The 21,512-nt window shown below is 38.5% G+C and overlaps 1 long non-coding RNA gene across 1 annotated transcript in view; it reads right to left on the bottom strand.

Annotated features, from left to right (window-relative positions):
- LOC146590586 (uncharacterized) overlaps positions 1-21,512 on the bottom strand; it is an 89,743-nt gene that overhangs the window by 67,286 nt on the left and 945 nt on the right. The window lies entirely within an intron of this gene.

The raw sequence follows: 21,512 nt of genomic DNA, 5'->3' as shown, positions 1-21,512 counted from the left end.
TTTTTTTTTTTTTTTTGGTTTTGTCTCTGCCACAAATTTAGCCTGAACACTTCTTCTAGTGGAAGACCCTTCCAGAAATGTGTTTCCTCCCCCGGTTAGCAGCCATCCTTTGGTCAGCCTAAAGTTGTTCATAACTGATTTACCTGTGTTTGTTCTGACATCAAGCATCTTTTAGCTCATGCAGCTTGCTCCCATTGCACACAACCTCTAGATTTACCTATGAATAACAATCCTATCGTCTGTCTTTATTTTGTTAAGCAGTGGAGATCAGCCTCTTCACTTCCTTTTGCACAAGAGGCTTTCTGTTGCCCTGATACCTGGCTCTCTGCACTGGTTCTTGTCAGCTTTTACGTTTCCTGAAAATGCACATGCTCCTGTCGCCTTCTTCAGATCCATGTTCGAACAGTACCTTACTACCGGTATTTCTGCTTTTCATGGGAAATGTCTCTCCTGACAATTATATCTGTCTTTCTTTCTTTTTTTTTTTTCTCCTAACGCATCAAGGGCTGCTTTAAATAAGGAAGATTAACTAGTGCCTCTAGCTAAATCTAAACATGATACAACTATGTGAGCCTAGGAGGAAGTGAGAGAGATATCTGGCACAATTATTCCTTCAAACAAGTCATATGAGGTGGCAAGGAAACAAAGACAAGCAGTTCACCTGCAGAACACTTTAGACATCTGTACCAGTGAAAGAAATATGGGAAACAAAAGAGAAGACCCTGGATGCGTTAAGCATCAACTGCAATTGTCTACACAAATTAGCATAACTGAGAATGGATGAATAATTTATAAAACTTATACAGCAGTATAACTCTGTTCAAGAAGACAGCAGAGGTGGGGGAAGACAAATGTTGCTGTTTTGTGCCACGGATGCACTAATATGTACCAATACACAGCTTGGTGCGGGGATAGTGGGAGATGCTCTACTGAAAGAACGCAGGCAGAGGAGAGGAGAGCCAGCACGCTGTTAGAAACTAACAGTATAACAGGCCAATATGTTGGGGCATCCTTTGAATGAACATCACAGGAGGTGGTGTTATTATATTGGAAGATTAACTACCCATAAAGTTGTCCAAAAATCTGTCATCTAGTGTTGGGAAAGAAAAGCAGATTCCATTAATGATTTGAGGGCCAGTTTTGACAGAGAAGGTGAAGAAAGCAGCTAAAGCAGGAGATCTCCAATGGTCAGAAGTGGTGCAGCAGTGGTTGTAGAAGAATAGAAGAACTAGCTATGCATGTGAAGGCAAGTCAAGTAGCAGTACCATTAAGTGTTAGTTTAGTATTCCTAGGAAAAAAGGAGGGAGAACAAGAACAGTGGATATCAAGACAAAAAATACCAAATTCAAGGAACCAAATATCATTGGTAGAAAATCACTAGCATAATTTTTTAAAGAAAAATTAAAACAATTGCACCATTCAAAGAAAGAATGAGGAAACTCACAAAGAGATTGACTTGACAAATTTATGAGTCCTCAATAATCTGACTCAAGAAGAAAACATACACCAGGAAATGAATGAGAAGTAAAAAAAATTTTGAAGCATGAAGGACAGAATGAGGCTGGCCAAGACACAAAAGCAGATCCAACTGACAAAGGACATGAAGGAAAAGAAAACATTCTAAACACAAATACCTACACTTATTGTAAGAGAAAAACCACAGAAAGACATGGTGCAGAAAAAAGCAATGTTTATTCACTCTATGCTTTAGAACCAAATTTRCTTTTGCGTTCCGTGTACACACCAAAGAGAGAAAGAACTAACTGTGTAACACTATCCATAAATAGGTAGGATAATATCTCTGGGGAGCCTGAGGATTTAGGTCTTCTTAGGCCATGTTGACTCTGATTACTTACAATCAGAGCTGAGCTGAACGCAATGTCACACGCACCCATGCTGTTAGGTATACCCACACCTGATGTCAAGGGCAAGCTCAGCTCGGTGTGCCCTGAACCCTGAGCTCTGGGAGAGGGCAGCCTCTGACTCGGCGGCTGTCGCTAGGCAGCTCCACAGCAAAGGCTGCCATGTACTTGGGAGTGAAGAAAGACRACAGGAAAACACCACAGTCCCGTGCTATGAGTGGCTGATGCAAAAAAATGTCATACACCTATATCTGAAACGGAGATGTGAACAGCCTGATATAGAATACATTGTAGGTATACAACCTTGTTGATCAGCTTCTTCTTCTGGATGTAAACATTCTGTAGGTGAAAGCACACTCCTCTTTGAACATTTGATATGAAGTCATCAAAAAAAGATTAGGTATATTCTCCTATTAACTTTATTCTTCCCCCCTACCCCAAGTGGTATCAAGTAAAGTATTTCCATGGAGACAAGTATATTAAATGGCTGGCGAGCTGGAAAGCTTTCATAAAGATATGAAAAACGTCTGTGTGAAATTACTTGAGATTTTTTTTTTTTTTTTTGAAAAGCAAGTTTTCCACCATGGCATCCTGTCACTCTAACTCAAGTTGTCTTAATCAAGCATTGCCTCACTAAAAAGTTTAGGAACATACTCCTAGCCATCCATTCAGTCTTCAAAGTATTGCTAACTAAATTTCACATAGAGTGAAAAGTTGGCAGATACCTGGAGAGGTTCAGATCCCAGATGCCTATATGATTCTTTTTCCACTGAGGAAGTACCGCACACGTTTGCATGGTAGTCAGCCATACTCAAGAAGGTTTGAAAGTGCTGCTACTGTTAGTCATTATACTGTTAGTCATTATGGAGTTTGCTTTCCAGATCTGCTGAGTACTCATGATTCCCATTGAGCTAAGAGTTGATGTTTGGATCTGAAAATTATGTATGTCAACCATCATAAGGCTTTTACACTGGAGACTTCACAATCACCTGAGTGGTCTGTTTCAGCATTTAACTATACTTAGCTGGTAAAAATGTTCTGAAGGTGTCCAACTTAATGTTCTTTATGCCATTTAAACCCATTGCCTCTTGATCTATTGACCACAGGCATAAAAAGCAAACAATGCTTATCTGAGGCAGTTTCACCTATTTAAAAGTCTTGTTCCCTCAGGTCTCCTCTTCCTAGTTCAAACAATGCAGTGATTTCCACATGTTCTGGTAGATTATAATATTTAAGTTCCTGATTGTTCTTGCTGGTCCCTGGATTATGGTCTTCTCCAACTTCACATAGGTGTAGCATCCAGACCTGGACAGGGATTGCAGCAAGGTCTTAATAACATTGAATAAAGTGGAAAAACTTATTAGTGCATTTTATGGACTACCACTCTGCTAATACAATGGTTGATTCTCCCTATACCCCTCATTACATGACACTGCAAAAGCACACTGAGCTAGTGAGTTCTCTGTAACCACAGATACATTCATGCATATGTCAAAGTTCTCCAGTTGTCCCCTKTTCTGTATTTTTGTAATAGTTTACTCATACCAACTGCAGATCTTGAACATCTTCCTACAAAATGCTTTTTGCTCCTCYACCCTTGCTCCCCAAACTACTCTAGCTTGTCAGGTTTATTTACAATATTGATCCTGTACTTTAGCATGCTTTAAGCCCCCATTCCAGTTCCATGGCTATTCAGTACCATGCCCTCCTTTCCATCAACTAGACTGTTAATTAAAATACAGATTAGTATCAAACCCAGGCAAGCCTCAACCCAATATATATTATACTTTTCTGACAGTATTCTCAGTGGCAAGCTTGTTGGAAAACTGCATTCAAAGTTACACACAGCTAGTTCAACATTACCTTGGCCATATTTCTCTAACTTGTTTACTATATGTGCATGTCATGAGAGGCAGTATTAAAAATCCTCATAATGCCAGCACAGACTGAATTTACGCCTCTGTCCGAAAAAACTGTTATCCTTTCCGAAAAGAAAATGWTATGGCTTGACATGACTTGTTGATTATAATTCATCTCCTTGTAATCTTTCAAGTACTTAAAGGTACTTGGAATTTCTATTGCAGCATGTATTTGGAGTTAGCTGATTGGTGTGACTACCCATCTCTACCCATCTCCCACTTCTCTTCCTCTTCCTTATCTCTCTTCCTTCCTAAAGGTAAATACTACTTCTGGTTTCTTAGTACTTTCCCTGTCTTCCAAGTTTGCAAACCATGTAACTGGCTCTGATTGTGAGACACAAACAGTTTTAATTTGGGAGTGCTTAAAATGTTGGCCAATGCAACTACTTGCCTTTTCATTGCTGCTCTGAATTGTATTACTATAGGTGAATAATAGCTCTTAATATCAGAAATTAGAGCTATGTCTCCCTACAAAGACTATTTCCAAACAGCTCAGAATTAGAGCTGGAATAAGACCAAACAAGCAGCCTCCTGCTGAAATTAAGACTGTGGGTATGAAGTCTAGGAGTTTGCACTTCATATATGCTACAAAATTAAAATGAATATGTTAAAATAATCAGTAAAATTCTGCTTATACCTTATGTAAGGCTGTATCAGATACCTTACTTCAAAAAAATGGAAAGAAAGAAGAGACAGAGTAGAAAAGATTACTGTATTACAACATTATTTTTACACTAATAAAGATCGTCAAAAAGACAGTGATGCTAYATATTTATTTCAAGGCACATTTTTGTTTTTTCTCTCCTCAGTTCTGAATGAAAGTATTCGAGTAGTAAAACACTTCTAATCACTACATTCCCAAATGTAGTTCTCACAGTAGTTTGAGAAAGGACAGTCTTGGCTGAAATCAAAGATGAGAAAGAAATCCCTATCTCACAACAGATGTCTACTCTTTGACATTTTATGTATTCCTTCCTCATGCTTGAYGGTTTATTTCTTGATGCTCTCTTTCCTGGAAGTCTTAGCTATTCAGTGTCACCCCTTTCACTCTTGAGCAAAAACTTGATTTTTATCCAGTGATGACAACTTGTCATCCTTCTCCCACAATTCTGACTGAAAAAAAAAGCTGATCTTGGGGTATATCCAACTCTGGTACATGAGGCTGCACCAAAGTATTGAAATCCATTTTTGTTTACACCTGTTTCTTCTCTGTGCAATTCTGTAGTTTTTATTTAAAGGGATTTAATCAGAAAATTAGGGCAAAACATCTCCTGTCTAGGGTGAATGTGGCAGATTAGAGCTCAAGGTCAGAAGGACGAGGTTTCATTCCCTGTTAGCCCAAGCATCCCAAGCTGCAATCCTGTTTTGCAAACTAGATGCAATATGGAGAACTTGCACAAGCCTACCATACTAGTCCTAGTTTTCTATGACAAAAGCATTTGACTTTCAGGAAGATTCACACCTTCCCTGGAGTCATTTGTTGCACCTCTTGCTGTTCCACCTTCCCCATTCTTTTTCTAGTGACAAGTTTAGGAATAAAGGTCTGACCTATAGGACACTAGGCTTATGTTATGTCACTAGCTTTCAAGTATGAAAAGTTCCTTAAAAATTCCACATCATTCAGACATGGCTGCACCCAAAATCATGCCAGTAGATGCAAGGACTCAAGATCTTTGAATAKTACTTGTCTAAATATTCCTCATTAATCAGTCAGGAAAAAAATACATTGTTTAATATATCACACCACAACGATGCCATGTGATAGTTCTGAAAACACTGAAAGTTTAACAAATTAAAAARAATACTGAGAGTGAACATGCAAAAAAAGCATACAAAAAAGCACATAAAAATGTTTGTTAACGTTTGTTGTTYGCTTTTTTTTATTAAGGAGGGAGCTTTGGGTGGCGGAGAGAGGGTTACCCTGATTTAATTTGGGAATTGAACTTCTCAACTGCTTTTATTACAAGGGCTGCATTGCAACAGAAGCAGAGTTCACTCCTTCCGTCTGCTGTCACACATCTGTATGTACCCTGCAGAACTGCATGAGACAACATCTTTTAAGCACGTTGTGTCTGTACATAATAGGGGCAGAGCCTGCACAACATTATCAGCAACTGTCTTAAAGCCACCAACTAGTGCTTATGGACCAGCAATTCCAAAACACTTCAATGAACAAATATTTATAGCATTTGTGTCTACAAAGATGCTTTTTCAGTATATCTTTCAAATTCACATAATAACATCCAGGGAGACCAAAAGGCTCAAAAAAGCCTCCAGAAAACTTTCTTTCAACAGCAGGACTCCTTTTAAATTTTGCAAAACTCATATACATATCACAGAAATCTGTCCTATGATATTTATCAGGGCAACAGAAATCTGGAGACAAAACTATGCATGTACTGTAGTGCCATTCACTTTTGGCTTTTCTCTCTGAGAGAAAGACAAACAATTTCTGGTTTTGCTCCACTGGGAAAAATCATCATGAAGAACTGTACGATGCTGTTAGACTATTCAGACGTGCTGCAAAGCCATTCTCCTGAGTGGTGGTAGTACAGAGTTCCTCCCAGGACAAGGTACAGAGAAATGCCACCCACRAATGCATGGGTTTCAGTGGGAGATAACACTAGACAGTGGTGTACCCACTCCTTGGAGCTTTTTTTACGGTTCTGCCTTTGGGAGGTCTGACCAAAAGCTTTGTCACATCTGATGTGGCCAGTCTGCCACATCAGGGCCAAACAACGCTGGGTTCCCTCTAGATTTGCCTGTCAGGTTGGCTGTGAACTCAGATCACAATGTAAGGCTTTATAAATCTCTCTTGCAAGTTGGTTACTGTACCACAAAGCGCAAGCTTACATTACAATCTCTCTTTCAGTCAAGACATTAATAYGGATCTCTTCAAAATTCCTGCTTGTTTTCACAAGACTTGTAGGAATTAACTGTCTTTGTGATTGCAGAATAGCTGCTAAAATCCATTAATGAAATCACCCAAAATTTTGGGATAAGAAAGTAAAAATCCAGTGAGAGCACTACAGAACTGCTAAAGTGTTAGGCTGAGAGGAAAAAGCTGCAGTGATGACYTCGTGGGTAGGGAAGGACTCATTGTACAATATATTTGCTTACAAGTCAAGTACTGGCTCTGAATAAGCTGTCTTTATGAAAGTACTGAAAAATATTAAACATTTCTGAAATTAATTTAAGTTGATTTTATTTCAAGCTTTGGAAATCTTGTTTTTAACTTATTTTATTCTATTGAGCYTTTAAAATGTTTTCTCCTGAGCACTAGAACTAATATCTAGCATATTTTTGGTGGAGAAAGGGATAAATAATGGGAATGAGGTTGATTTCTCATAATCCTGTCACCAAAAGGGAAGAAACCTCCACAGAAAAAGTAAATATTATAGACGTTTTCTAGTCTGAGTATTGCTAGTATTCYGGCAGTACTGGTTGCCTAATGGTAACTGGTTTCAAATCAGCTGTGGAATAACCTAAAAAACATACTACATATATAAAAGTCGTAACAGGATGCTAGCAAATGAGTAAGTAAAATCTGTGATTTTTGAAAGCCTCTGAAGTTCACTTTTGTTATATTCAGATAATAAGCATTGTTTATTGTCTAACTCTGAGAAAAGCTTGCCAGATGCACAGTAACTATTGCACTGTTGTATGACCTTATGCTACARAGAGATCAATTATTTAATAAATATTTGTATTATTAAAGTTTATAAAATGAAGATTTTGCATCCTCCACTGTCAGCACTTCACACCCTCACATATCAAAACATTTAAAAAGTCAAAATCTCATCAAGACACCTCTTCTCAGAATAAAACCTAAAAGAGATTTAGACCAGAACTTTAAGACAAATTAGCCAGATGTCTTCAAAAGAGAACAGGTATTCCAGAAACTGACCCACTTCTGCACATGTAATTTTATTCTTTTAATTACATTCTTTCCAAGAATCTAGAACCTAGATCCAGAAGAAGACACCTATATGTATGATGAATTAGGGAAGTTTGGTATATTTGGGAAGGATTAGTGGAAAGTAAACTATTATGGAAAGTCATCTACCCCATCTATGAAGCAGATAAAAACTCAGACTGATCGAGAAAATCCATACAACAGCAGGCCAGAGTGTTATGAGTTCAAATAAACAGCAGCTAGAAAGGTACACACCTTATCTGACCATATTAAACTGCGTATCTGGTAAGGATATGGCCTCAGTCAATGATCAGCTACGGAGTAAGTATCATACCTGCTTTAGTGTTCAAATTCAAAGTGTAAAACACGTAAAACATCAGACAATCAAATTTCTATATGCATAAAGCAATTAGACTTTTTTGTCAGAACACAGTAGTTGATGCAATTCCCTGAATGTGTTCAGTAGAAAAAAAAAAAATCTGTGCAGAATTTAGCTTTACAGCCTGCTAGACAGCTAAGTTTCAACTGAAATCTTTTACATTGAACCAGCATTACATAACACATCTCCCCCAAACACTGAACTGGGCTCCACTTACCTAAATTAAAAGGCAGAAGATAAGGATCTGGAGCATCTATCAGGAATTTGTGGCTTTAGACATGGGATAGAGGGTATGGTCTCATTTTTACGAGAGGCAACTTTCTTTGGTAAAGACCTCCTCAAAGCTCTCATAATATTGAAAAAAATCTTTAAGATATTCTGAATGTGATTCCAGGAAAGATCAAATCTACATTCATCTCCACMAAAGAAGGGAGATAGGGAGGCAAAAGCATAATTTTTAATATTTTTCTTTATTTGGAACTGGAGCAGTTTTTGTTCTACAATATTACCTGAAATTACACGGCATCTTGAGAGGTGCAATTACTCAATGCATCCAGAGAATATCAAGTGCTTTATGACCACAGGGATTACCCAACATGGAAGTGGCAGAGCTCAGAAGCTTCTGGTTTATAGATCTGTTTGACTTGAAGCTCCACGAGCGATAATATATCAGGATCATAAATAGTTCCTCTGGCTTCAAATAGGTCATATCCCATAATTATCTTTTACTTTGCAAAACTGCAGATCATTACTTTTACCTAACGGGTCACTTTCTTCAGGATAAGAGGCAAATGACTTATGTAAAAATAATTACACCTGCATCCTCCTTTTTCATGTATCAGTATGGCACTTAGTAGCCACCACTTTAATTGCACAGTCAGCACTAAGTGTCAGTGGCACTAGCTGTAGTATTTAACTCTGTAACAGTCACTGATACCTACCACTGGATTCAGCACTACACTTACGAGTTTGGCAGGCACGTGCCCTGAACATAGATGTCCCTGCAAATCAAATAAACTGTCTTCCAGTGCTGRTACTCCCACTGATATTACCCTTTTTGGATTTTTTTTTTTTTTTTTGAAGTGTGCNCTTCTGAAATCAACAGACTGAGTATTCATGCCCTTTCAAGGGCGGGCAGGAAGTGATTAGATCGCAGACTGCATAGAAAAAGGAAAGCAAACAAAATGTTCAAGGGTTACGATTATAGCGAAAGAGAAATCTAGTTGCTTTTTGATAAAGGACAGATGAAATGTTAAATTACACAAGAAACAGCAGGTATATGTTTTGATCACATGCAACATCTTTTACTTTGGCCCTGTGTATGTGGAGAAATGAAATGCCTTCTGAGAGCCTTTTGCAATGTGCCTTTTGTGTTTTTAGGAGCAAAGGTCCTTCTTTGCCATCTTACTGCCAGCACCCTCAAACAACATAAGGAAAACATCCTTTAACATCTGCACACACAAGCAGAGCCAGCAAACACTGACAGATATCGGCAAAAGCCAGCACAAACATTTTCTACAGCTGACAGATTATATCAAGTTTTAACTAGAACACTAAAAATGCTTTGTGTGGAGCCATGCCAAATTTTCTCCCACTTGTGGGCAGATACACTGAACAAAGTACAYGTGTCTTAGCAAGTATTTTTCTTCAGTGCTTGTCTTCCTTTCAGAAGTCAACCAGCCTGTTTTTATTTTGCTTTTCTAAAATAATTTATCAATTAGTAATGTCAGTCTGGGAACAGGCATGCCTTGCTTCAGTCCAAATGTAAAGGGACATAAGAATAAAGCAGCATCCAAGAAGCTTCTAAAGCATCAGTTTTATGTATAATTAACTCTATGTGTTACTGTTGTCTTAGGGTTTTTTTTCCAGCTTGCTCTGCCCTAGCCCCCTTCCTCCCCTCTGAATAGCCTTGTGAGGGAAACAAAGCCCTTTTTTTTTCTGTAAAGGCATTTTCTAGTAGAGAATGTTTTGCGGGATATCCCAATAATAACAGAAGCTAGAGCTCTCTTACTTAGTGAAGTATGCTTTATTCACTTTTTCAATACCTGTATAGTATATGTTTTTTAACTTCCTCTGACTCTTCTTCAGTGCTTTTTACGGAGATCTCTCTGATGAACAAAAGCTATATGTGAATCCCAGTCCTTACTTCTGGGAATACTTCCAAATGTTAAGAAACGGACAATTTAATTTTAAAAAAGCCTGAACACTGTTTGAAGCAGAAACTGGCACCTGGAACTCTCTTACAGATCAAGGCATCATATAGACAATTTGATTCTCTCAGTGCTGGAGAGAGAAAACATCCTGTGTTATTGATTGCATTTATAACACTTCCAGACTGTCTAGCCCCTAGTCTTGTGCCAAAAAACTCCACATGATCCACGAAATAGTGCAGTGCCTTCTCATGCCAAAAATGCCATCAACCCCTTCCCAGCCTGTCTCTCATACCTGACTTGTGATCTATTTAGCTGCTAAATCTACTGTATCAGCCCACAGGCAAGAGGTAGCTCTTGTGCCACATGCAGTACTTCAACTTCACACGTAGGACAACCAAAACCTGTCTCGCCTACAGCACATGATGCAGAGAGCTACCTGCGTGAATTCACCTCCCATTTGTATGTTCTCTTGTTCAAACATAAGTAGGCAAATGCAGAGGCATAATTTACCAAACAAAAATCTACRTGGGAACTGGTAGTGCCAAAACCCATGGTGCCAGTTAGCACCACATATATATCCATGTTTATGTCATTAGATTCTTAAACAGCCACTTTAATTGATGGCTCTGAGTGCATGAATTGATGTCAGCATACTGTAAGAGGGCACCTGGCGGTGCTGGAGAGCCCTGACGGTGATGCAGTTCCCATGCAGACACGCACCAGGCCTGGGAGGTGAGCACAGCTTCATGCTGGCTGCTGTCCTGAGGCAAAGTCAGCACAGGAAACGCGAATTGACACCATCTCTCTCCTAGCCAGCCATCAGCCACTTTCTGTCGTGATAACTAGGCTCTCACCTGTGCCTCAGTCTGCCTCTCAGGAGATGTTTTTTCTACTTGGTGCATTTTGTTGTGGCAGGCTTCTTAGTGATAGCTAGGAGAGCTAGTTGTGGCAAAGAAACAGGCTAGGCASTGAGCTTATACCAAAACAAAAAAAACAAAAAAACCAAAAAAAACAAACAAAAAAAAACTCTGACTTTTTTGCCATTAGTATTTCAAGGGGAAGATCAGGCCACCTATGTCTTCTCCCTATTCCTTTTTTTTAAAAGGGGATTTAAAAAATCGTTCTTTTTTAAAAAAAATCAGTTTGTCGTCTTTATGAACTCTGATTCCTATTTGGGTGGTTAGGGGAAGATAATGACAAGTATTCTCACGAAGTATTTTTGGAGGAAAGAACCAAATTCTGTAGTTTTCTACTCTCCTGTGCCCAGATATGTAGCCAAACCAGGCAAGGAAGKTCATGTCACCCACACATCCCTGTGAACACTGGCCACCTCATGATTCATATGGAACAGGTTCCTCTTCAGCAGGCTCAGAGTTAGCAAGTTAGGGTGTGCATTTGGTGGCTAGGGAGCTGAAAAGGGAGGGAAGGAATCCCTGAGTAATAAATAATCTTGTTTACCAGCAGGTCTGGCCATGCCCTATCTCTGCATACTCCCTGTGAGTCGCCCTAAAACACTCATCAAAGCCATGTTCCAGGGATTAGTAGCAGTGACTCCAGCCTTCCAACGCTGAGACTCCTTATCAATTGACCTCTCACACTGAAAAAAAAACACTCTTTTTCTGAACCTTGACATTTTCAGAAACACTTCCAGAAAAGGAGGGGAAAAAATATTTCATTGGCATCATGAGGACCTGAAGGGTATGTATCYTTTTGCTTGAAACGTACGGAATTCAGAGAGCCAAAGGATAAAGGCAGGTGTCCCATTCAACTCCCTACAGGCATGCCTTGGGGAAAATGCCTCTGTCACTTTCCAAAGCTCATGAAGCTCACACTGGAAGCACCTCTTGGGCAGAGATAGAGAGGGTGTCCTCCTTTTCCTCCTCCCTCCCTGCATGTCCCTCACGGGGTCATCCTATCTTGTTCTGACTACATCAATTTCTTAAGTGCCTGGGTAGCAGTTTCCATCCTGAATTTAGGTAGACCCTAAAGCACACAGTAGGATGTAGATTTTCTTGGTGGCATTCTTGGAAGTTTATCTATCAAAATCTCCTGACAAAGAAGGACTTCTTTGTAAGGCAATAGCTGGGAAGATATCTTCTGACAGAGTCAGTGAGGAACAGACTTCCATKGTCCAGCAGCTCAAATCTAATTCCAGTACTTGGTTTCAGATTATTCCAGGATCCTTCCGTGGGTAGCTTCTAGATGAATAGAGGACACTTCTGACATGAAAAATACAGCCCTCTGCTGCATGTGAACTCTAGTCAGTGCAAAGTGGAAAGATTATCAAGAGGCTGAAAATCTTTCACTGAACAAAACGGGAAAAGCTGGCACTTTCTAGCACTTCCCATGTATTAGACAATTTTGGTATCTTATATGCACTTAATATGCCATACTCCAAAACAAACAGAAAACCTAGCCAAAGGGAGATCAGTAGGGAGGGAGGTAGAGTCTGACTGGTGGTGATGACTTTGGTGCCCGTGCACCATTATATCTTCATGCTGTTCATTATGTAATGCTGTTTCAAGGAAAAGTAKTCCTCAAGTTTTGGTCCAAACTTGTTTTACAGTGTGAGTTTTGCAACCACGTATGCAATGCTGCATCAAAACATCTCTTCTGTGAGACATACTTAGCTTTTTAATGGTTTTGCAGCCTGAGTAGGTTGCCTAGCCTTTGTTTCTTCCATTTTACTCAACTATGGTGAGGCAGCAGGAGATCCATGTTTCAGTTAAGGGGTTCGTGGTCACCCATGGTTCTAGAGGCAATGGAATTTTCTATACAACATCGAGACYTTTGAGTGCTATTTTCTATGGGTATATTCTCTGTTTGCCATCTCCAAGTGCTAAGAGACAAGCTTTCTTGGTTTATATAACAGTAAACATTTTTTTTTCTTTCACCAGAATTAGAACATTTCTGTGTATCTTGTCTCCTGACTCACTCCCCTACAACTGTATTCCCAAAACTCTCTTCCTAAGAACATACAAACCCAGGAAGTTGCCGTGTCTTCTGCTTGCCAAACTAAGAGTAATTGTGAGCTCTGAATAAAGCCTAGAGGCTCTTCTCCAAGAGGAGGAGAGGTTTACATGTCAGGGAGATGGAGGGGAAAGCAGTCATAACTTGTGCCTCAGCATTTGGGGGTAGAGAAAGCTGTCTATAAGGCTCCTGAATGCCCAATGGAAGCAAATGCTTAAGGCTTTGAGCTGMCACTATATATGCCAGTAAGAGTTGGTGATGATTTTTTGCCAAGGTTCACATGCTGCATTATGAACACTGTTGGATAATGAAGGTCAAACAAGACCCTTTCAAGTAAAACAGGGAAACTGAAGTTTAGGTAGAGCAAGGATGAGTGCAAAAAGGATGCCACAAGGGTTTGAGATTGGTGTTTTACTCAGGAGTACCCCACATAGGGATGCACTGAAAGCACCTTAAATGATCTTAGCAGAAATATGAAAACGCTACAGCATAGGGATTCCTTTCTAGGGTGTTCGTCAGAAGCACTTAAAAAAAGTGTAAATGCTGCCATTGTGTCTACAAGACTCTGTGCCCACGGAAGAAGATGTGACACTTCCACAACCTTCTAAAACCACTCCTAATTTAGAAGTCCAGGTAGCCAATAATGGACCATAATTCCCAAAGAGTCCCCTACTGCAGCCACCATTAATCTCCTTAAATGTCACAGTAACTCAGTCTTACCTATCAGGTCCTTTGGCTGGCTTGCTCATAGCCATGCCCTAATCTTAACTATACACAGAAAAAGGCATTAAATTGCATCATCTGGGTCAGACGTGATAAGAGACAACACTGGGTGTGACACATATTCAGAATGTCACAGCTTCTCATGACACATATAAAAACACATTAATAAAACAGGGGGCAACATAGAACTCTGCCTGTGAAATGGCCTGTGAATTACAAGTAAGTTATTTTTCCTTCAAAAAGTGTATGGCTCAGAATTCAAACAAATAAGCAAGGGATAAGAAATAGAGAAGTATGGGATATTTTTTCAATGTTTCTAGAGATGAAAARGTTAAAAGTTGAGGACTCAGGAAGTTTTTACCATACATTTCCTATACTTCATAATAGCTGCATCTGCTATTGCTGCTGTTCCTTCACATTTATATGGCTTTTTTATAAGAATCTTCCTTAAAAGACACTTGAATCTTTCAGGCAAGGCAGAGATCCTGCAGAATGTTTCCCAAATCACAACAGTTTATTAAAGATTGATTTATTAGATCCTAATAATTGTAGTGTGAGGGRTAGAGAGCCTGTACAATCACATCAAGCTTTGGTCCTTCACTCCCCTTTTTAAAAATGGTTGATGCAATTGCTGGATATTGTTTAAGAATAACTTCCAAATATCATGNAAAAAAAAAAAAAAAAAAAAAAAAAAAAGCTGCTATTGATCACTATTTTTTTCCTTTTAGTCTTAGAGTTTACATCATTATTTGATCTATTTTTATAGACTAGAACAATTTATAGCTCTTTGCACATTTCCACTGCAGGTCACTTATTCTAATTCTTGATAGCTCTGAGATCCCATATTGTTACCTGTACTCAAGGAGAGAACATAAAAACTCTGAAAGAGTGCTGCAAACCCCTTTAAGATGTTTAAGATGAAACACAACCCACAGTATTTGGTCAGTATTCCTATTATGAAAAACATTTGATAGATCTTCAGGTAATATTTAAGTGTACTTTATGTACAAAAAAACTCAGCATGTACCAAGAGCTTTGATTTGCCAAGTGATCTTTATTGGATAAATTGCAGTTATYGCATTATATCTTGACTGTAATTCTGTTTTATTTTTAACCACACCCCCTTCTACATCAGTCATGTATCACACACTCACTACAAATATTTGTAATCACAGTCTTCAAAGGTAGATAGTGTTTGGAGTTATTTCAGGGGGATTCCAGACATCAGCAAAATAAAAGTCAGAAATAAGTCAAAGCTTCAAAACAGTGATGCTCTGCTTTCAGTTGAGCTTCAAATCTGCAAACTAATATTTGGCTTTAAAAGTAGTTATATAAATGAGCCATGCTGAAATCAGAGCTAAACATGCATGTTTGCAGGATTAAGCCCACAAAGTCCATGTTGACAATAACTGATCTCTGTTTCAAATACATTTTGCAGTGAAACCTTAAGAACAGATTTCCTTTTCAAGATAGTTTGCTACCATAAAATAAACACAGCTTTCTGCTATTAAAGAGCATGCTTCACAACAATTTTTAAATGCATGATTGGCCTAAACAGCAAGTCAGTTAACAGTTGTTAAGACTGGAAAGGTACAGCTGGCAAAAGAAAAAGCCCCAAAGTTCACAGAAGTCATCACATTTATGTTTATTCTGACATTTAGAGAAAATAGTCAGCTTTCTGTAATGTATGAAAGACAGAATATCCTTAGCTAAATTATGCATTTATTCAGAGAAGGCATTTTACCAAAAAAAAGAAAAAGAAAAAAAACCCTTTTGGTTGGAAAAAAAAATTTTTTTTAATGTGTCTTTCAGTAAGTTTAGTAATATATATAAATTCTTCATCAAAAAGTTCTTAATGGAACACATACATTTATTAAAGTACATTCTATATGATATGATCATGTATACCTATAGAAAATGTGAAAGCAAAGAAAAAGTAATCATTCATGTCTTGCAATACATTGGCAAGATTTAAGACTTGGAACTTATTCCAAGTGGAAGACTCTGATGCTACAAAGGTGCAGATATCTMATTTTCATGCCCCTGGCAGTGGTTCCACTAAGGTGCTGACACTTCTCAGGGTGATCTTACACCTCTGTTCAAAAACAGGAGCAAGACTGAAGTGGAGACTGGGATTTCACTCACTGTGAGCAAGGTCAAGGGTCCAACTGGTCGCAGGATCAGGGCCTAACAAAGACAGATACAACCACATGCCTAGAAAAATGAGGTGAAAAAAAGCCAATCTTCTCAGGAGTTACCCTTAAAAAAACCCAAACAAACAAACAAAAAAGAGCAAGAGTAAAGGAACAATATTTCAGGGTCATTTTGTCATAGCTATTAATCACCAACCACATTTTCAGAAGGTGAGTAATAAACAATGAAGAAAAGAAGAAAGGAAGAAAGGAAAGAAGAGCGAAAAAGAAAAAAGAAATGAGAAAATGGAAAACAAAACACAAAATGGAAGATAGAAGAAGAAAATGAAAAAGGATCCATCACGAAAGACATAAGTAGATACGAATGCTAAAAACAATTGTTATGATTTTGAATAAAAAGATTGTTAAAACAAGAAAACATGAAACAAAGGAATTCCCAACACCCCCAGCTGCAATCATATTCTATTAAAAAAAAGCTAAAACCTTTCTCTATTGAGTAGGAAAGGCAAGTGAAAACACATTACCAAAACACCTCCTCAAATCCTTCTTTCTTCTGCTGCCCACTAAAATAGAAGCAGGATCTTCATAATCTGTCCCTGTGGTAACACTGTTTTCTACTGCATCTGACAACCTCATTCAAGGCATAGATATAGACAACACCTTGCTCGAATACTTTCACACAGTTAACAGGACAACTCCACAAAAGCTTTTCATTACAAACAGTTTGACATGGCCAGCTGAGACAACTGCTTGTGACCGACAGGCAAGACCAGAAAGCCAATAAACTGAGTCCTGAAACGGTTCTTGGGTCCCTAAGACACTCACCCACCTCTCCCCAGCACAGTCCTGCCCCAKCGCCTGGGAGAATGCCCAACCCAATCGGCCTCCTCACAATATCGCTGCAAAAAGGATCCTTAATATCCTAGCAATCACTWCACCACTATGAAATCCTTTACATAACAGAGCGGACTAGCAGAAAGTGTTTTAGTGCTGCTCCTCTTCATTTAAAAATCAGTGTTCAAGCCTCTAAGGGTTCTGCAGCCAGTTCCCCTCCTGATGAGCCGAACTAGCATCTCCCTACCTGCAATCAAATAAATATTTAGTAATTCAACAGGAAGCAGAAAAGTTTTCACAGGACAGTGACAGCCCAGAATACTCCTGAGGTTTAAGATCCGGCAGGAGTTTGAATATGTAGATTCAAATCCTTGCAGGCAGACAGCCACGGGATTTGAAGCCACTTCTTGCCCCTTGCACGGCTATGTTAATAGGATGGACACCTAGGGGGGTACCAACCCTCCTGACAATATCAAACAGGGACAGTGAAAGTCTGATCTAGACGCAGGCTCCACGATCAATGGAGTATGAATTACGTTCCAACTAGGAACGTARGAAGATGGAAGTGCCCCTTGGTAGCCATGAGTTAGGAGCCTAATTCCTGCTATAACTGCCTTCAGCCACACGTTCTTCTCACCATTTRGTAATGATGAGTTTAGGAAATTTATCCTTCCTGGTCCTTTCTTATTAAAATACCATTATTTGGCACTCTTCTCTTGATTTGWGATTCTTAGAATCTTTATTGGCTTCTTCCTGTCCTGCAAAGACAGGAAGATACAGTAACTGCTGCTTTCTATTGAAGAAATAAGGTTTTCTACAGCGTGATAAAAAAGTAATATCCTGTGAGCTTTCCATGTGCTTCCTTAATTCTTATCTTAATACTTTTCCAGGAACATGTTCTTTTCTTTCACAGTTTTTTTCTGGGAAAGCTGCTTCTGAATCTCTTCAAAAAGAAATATACACTTTGTTACATTCTATTGAATGTGAGAGTTGACATAATCCTGCATTTAAAAATCCTGCTCCAAAGCCAGGACAAATGATCTGTGCAGAAAAAGTCAACAAAATGTGTGTTCTGGTGCAACAACAAATCTGGGTTCCTTGTATTTTGCTTGAATACAATGGAAGACTAAATCTGCCCAAACCTGAGCTTCCATGGTTTTGGTGCACAGCATGGTTTTGGTGCACAGTAAATTTAACTCTGAATCTTCCTTAAGTTGGGAACCTTTCTCTGGGGTAAGGAAGGGGAGATATACAAAATATAAGAGATATCTCTTCCTCTCCTCCCTGTCACCCATAGTCGGAAGAGAACAATTTAAGTACCAGACACATTTACTCTTAAAAATAAGAACATTAATAACAGTGGCCACAATTTCCTGAATTCCATCTGTCTGTGACAATGCACTACCCATATTTTAGGCTAAAATAAAATCAAAACTTTCTATCTTTTTAAGGAATACTATCAAATAATATAATCACTCACTAATTGTAGCGTAAGTCTGCAAACTGGATAGTGTCAAATCTAAAGTCATGAGAAAAGATCGTCTCAAGCTGACGAGCAACACCTGCAAAAAGACAGCAGTATTCCCAGAAATACTTAATCTTTTGAAGACTGAATTTTAACATGGAAGAATGTGCCTTGTAATTCAAGTAGGTACTCAGAAATACTGATATTCCAATAGATTTTAACATATATCGATAAAATAACTGCTTTTCCAAGACATAAATGTTACCAGGTTAAATCTACTTTAGTTAGATCTACTTTAAATTTAAACTATTTTGTTAAAGAAACTAGACTTATCTTCAGAAAATGTACTGAACAGAATCATGGAATATGATCATCCACGAACAGATAAAACTACTGATGTCTTTCAGTTGTTAGCTATGCAGTTTGAAGTATCTTCTTTTACAGTTTCAAAAACTATTTTTGAAAACAAGGCAAAAGAGAAAACTATATACATTTGCAAAAAGGCCTAGTAGCAATTACATCTTTCTGAAAGTCACTCAAATTTTTGCTTAGTCAAATTATTTATGTAGAAAAGATATTATATCTCAAATTAAATCAGACAGCTCTATAAATTGTCAGGGTATTAAGAAGAAGCAGAACATCTGATGGTTGAGAAATTCTACAGAAATAGTTCAATTTTAATCTCYCTCTGAAGTTTTTAACCGTCAAGTCATAGCTTAGTTCTAACCAGAAGGGCTTTGCTACCCTGTTTACAGTCTGGTCAGGTTTGTAGGCATCAAATGCATTTCTAAAAATGGAAAAACCAATATCAATTTATATCAATCCTTCAAGACTCCTTTTGTGAGTTCTTGATTAAAACGGGCCATTAAGATAATGTAGATAATCAATCTTTAATTCCTTGTTTCAGTATTTCAACTGGGTGGTGTCTGACCATTCTTAAAAAAATAGGCAATTATGTTTGCTGAACAAGCTCTTCTGAAGACTTGTTAAATATTTTTGTAAATAATCTCCTTTTTGGAAAAATCATTATTATATATTATCATTTTATATCCTGAAACAAAATGTATATGATGATTCAAAATACAAAAAAGTACATAAAAGCTACAGTAAAAGCTTGAGCATTTAAGCATCCACCACACATAACTACATCAAATAATATCTATATCATAAATCTATATAATAAATGTGTGCCACAATCACATAATAGAGTTATCATGGATTGATTTGGATTACATACATGAATAGGGACAAAGCACAGATCACACCATCTGTTTGTCATTTGGACTAAAGAAAACGTTTCATATATGTGTTTCTGCATATATGAAACGCTTTCAACACACAAGCTTTTCATTTTGTTAACAAACAGCAGGACAAGACTTTGCCACTACCAAAGATGAGTGCAAAACTCCTGTTACACTCCGGCATCGTCTTTCAGAGTCGTAAGCAATCACCCGTTAATACTTCAAGCTCCTAAGCCATCTACTTCCATGATTTACACGGAGATTTTCTTAAAATTGAAACAATCATGAGTCTTTCTGGCATTTTAGTTAAAAATTTATCATAAGCAGCTGAAGAAGTATGCCTGTAGATTTTGCAAACTGACAATTTACAAGTCATAATATAGTTCATTTTGTGAGCGCAATAGTATTACCGTAAGAAATCAGAATCTACTTTCATAGAAGGAAGGTTATCTTCTGGATACCTTTTTGAAAGGCTGGAGCTTAATAGTGCAGATTTTTCAAAACTTCAGTGTTGAAAGTGCAACACAAAAATAGTTRGTCATAAATTTGCATGCATTACACSTACAAATACTATTTCCCCAAAGAAAGAAGAGTCTTGCAGCATTTGTGGCCTGTACACATCAGCAGCTTCAAATGTGCATGCAGAGATGTTTTCAGACAATATTTGAGGGAGGAAGGAGAGAAGACAAAATAAATGAAAATAAAAAATGACAACTTAGGAAGCATTGAAGAACTAGATCGTGCTATTAGTAAGGCAAAATCCCTGTTCACATTGAATATCCGAGCTACTTATCAATCACAGTCTGACACGCACAGCAAGAGAACCAGCAAGACAGAGACTGTTTGCCCTTTGAATGGAGATTTGTTGATAGCGACCAGTGTCCCTTGCCCAAAAAGGACTTTAGTGACATGAATTATTACTAAACCCAACTTGCTTGAACCCAAAGGGTTCRAAAATATCTTCTCTCTTGAACCTTGTTAGAATACTTTTAAGCAAGAGTTACTTTTTCTTTTTCCAAAGAAAAACTAATGAGAAAAGCACATGCAAAACAGCAGACTGCAGTCCAGGGGCAAGTCCCCTGAAACTAAAAAGAGTTCAGTAACTTTCAAGATGTTTGCACGYGAATGAAAAGAAAGAATGAGAGGATGCCACCCTGCACGGTTCCCAACCTGCTACTTGAGACTCATKCCCCAGCATTGACCCCTACCCTCTCTTAGAAAAGCACCCTTGTCAGAAAGGGGTAGTATGGACAGAAACAGCTTTCTGTGATTGTGAAGAGTAGTAAAACTGATGTAGATTTCAAAATTCAAAAAGTATGGGCTTTGGGGGGAAAAGGAGGTGGGAAGCAGATGCTACAAAGATATTTCATACTCTATTTTATTTGTTTACTTGTTGTTCTAAGTCTTTTCACATGCAGTGAAGCACATTTTGTGCATTCTAAATGTAACTAGAAAAATCCAACCAGGAAAAAAAGATCCTCACTAGAAGCAAAATCTAGTTAAGACACGGCTTTCCGTGTCTTTTAAAACTTGAGCATCTTCACATTACACTACAGCACCTTCCTGAGGCATCCACCTATACAGTGTACTGTTTATTAATCCTTCCAGCTTTCTTAAGACGGGCCAGGTGTTAAAAAAGAAAAAAAAAATGTCCGACGGCAGTCTTCACCCACCSCGCACTTCTGACCTGCTGTCAGGCAGCCTGGGTATCTATCCCACGCTCTGGGATAAAGCCGTCCTCGCAGTTCCGCCTCCCGTGGAGGAAAAGGAGCCGTGCGGGGACAACTGAGCTAGCGACAGGGGACTGCGGAGTACCGCAGAGAGCGAGAGGCTCTTTGCTCCAAAGGAGAGATTCCAGTGTGTGTGTGTGTGTGTGTGTGTGTGTGTGTGTGTGTGT

The sequence above is a fragment of the Rhea americana genome, unplaced genomic scaffold (assembly GCF_003343005.1).
Source record: "Rhea americana isolate MKP2758 unplaced genomic scaffold, rheAme1 scaffold_40, whole genome shotgun sequence".
NCBI lineage: Eukaryota > Metazoa > Chordata > Aves > Rheiformes > Rheidae > Rhea > Rhea americana.
The sequence above is the reverse complement of the archived record's forward strand: the minus strand, read 5'-3'. Positions and strand labels throughout refer to the sequence as shown.